Here is a 951-nt window from a genome sequence, read left to right as displayed (position 1 = left end):
ATGTCGGGTGCGATCATACCAGCACTAATGTATCGGATCACATCAAAACTCCGAAGTCAAGCTTGCTTGGGCGAGGGCAGTACTAGGATGGGTGACTCCCTGGGAAGTCCCCGTGTTGCACTTTTTTTTCGTTTTTTTCTATTTTTGATTCTTTTTTTCTTTTTTACAGATGATTTTTTGCTCCAATCATCTCGATCTCGATCGGGACCGGATAAGACATGTGAAATTGACGTAGCTCGGGCCGTTTTGGATTTGGACAAAATCGTAGGCTAATTTGATTGTAGACGGGCCAACGGACAAGACCCATTACTATTCAATGATACGGCGAGAGTTTAGCCGAATTCTTTCTCTAAGACCCTCTAATTTGCGATTTTCCGCTTTCGGTAAGCTTCTGTTTCCCCGAGAAATCGGATTACGAAGGTCGCAATTCGATTCTGGTTCCATTTTCTCGTAACTCTGGCATTGTAATGGCTTTAGCTTCGCTAATTTCTTATTCTTCTACTAATTTTTTTCTTTATAATATATTTTCTCGAAACATTCAGCGATTTTTGTCGTTGTGAGCCGGTTCTATACGAAAGGGCCTGCAGATTACTCCAGAGACAATTATTTCTACACTTTTCGTCATAATTCACGTAAACGGTCGCGACACGAGGACTTCCCAGGGAGGACACCCATCCTAGTGCTGCCCTCGCGCAGGCACGCTTAACTTCGGGGTTCTGATGGGGCGAGAGCAGTGCCGCGCGCTCTCTCTCTCCTCCTGGTCCACTCGTGCTCGAGGGATATAGGAATAAACAACCCTCAAAATGTCGGGTGCGAACATACCAGCACTAATGTATCGGATCCTATCAGAACTCCGAAGTCAAGCGTGCTTGGGCGAGAGCAGTAATAGGATGGGTGACCTCCTGCGAAGTCCCCGTGTTGCTCTTTTTTTTTTGTTTTTTTCTATTTTTG

At 45.2% G+C, this 951-nt stretch overlaps 1 non-coding gene and 1 pseudogene across 1 annotated transcript; both read left to right on the top strand.

Moving 5' to 3' along the window:
- The first annotated feature begins 5 nt into the window (after positions 1–5).
- On the top strand, positions 6–124 carry LOC140965710 (5S ribosomal RNA). The gene has a single exon (XR_012173136.1). It is a non-coding gene; the product is annotated as a 5S ribosomal RNA (ribosomal RNA).
- A 684-nt stretch (positions 125–808) lies between these two features.
- On the top strand, positions 809–927 carry LOC140965712 (5S ribosomal RNA; annotated as a pseudogene).
- The last annotated feature ends 24 nt before the right edge of the window (positions 928–951 follow it).

The sequence above is a fragment of the Primulina huaijiensis genome, unplaced genomic scaffold, assembly GCF_012295235.1.
Source record: "Primulina huaijiensis isolate GDHJ02 unplaced genomic scaffold, ASM1229523v2 scaffold12401, whole genome shotgun sequence".
In the NCBI taxonomy this organism is placed as follows: domain Eukaryota; kingdom Viridiplantae; phylum Streptophyta; class Magnoliopsida; order Lamiales; family Gesneriaceae; genus Primulina; species Primulina huaijiensis.
Note: the sequence above shows the minus strand (reverse complement) of the source record. Positions and strands in the feature narration are given on the sequence as shown.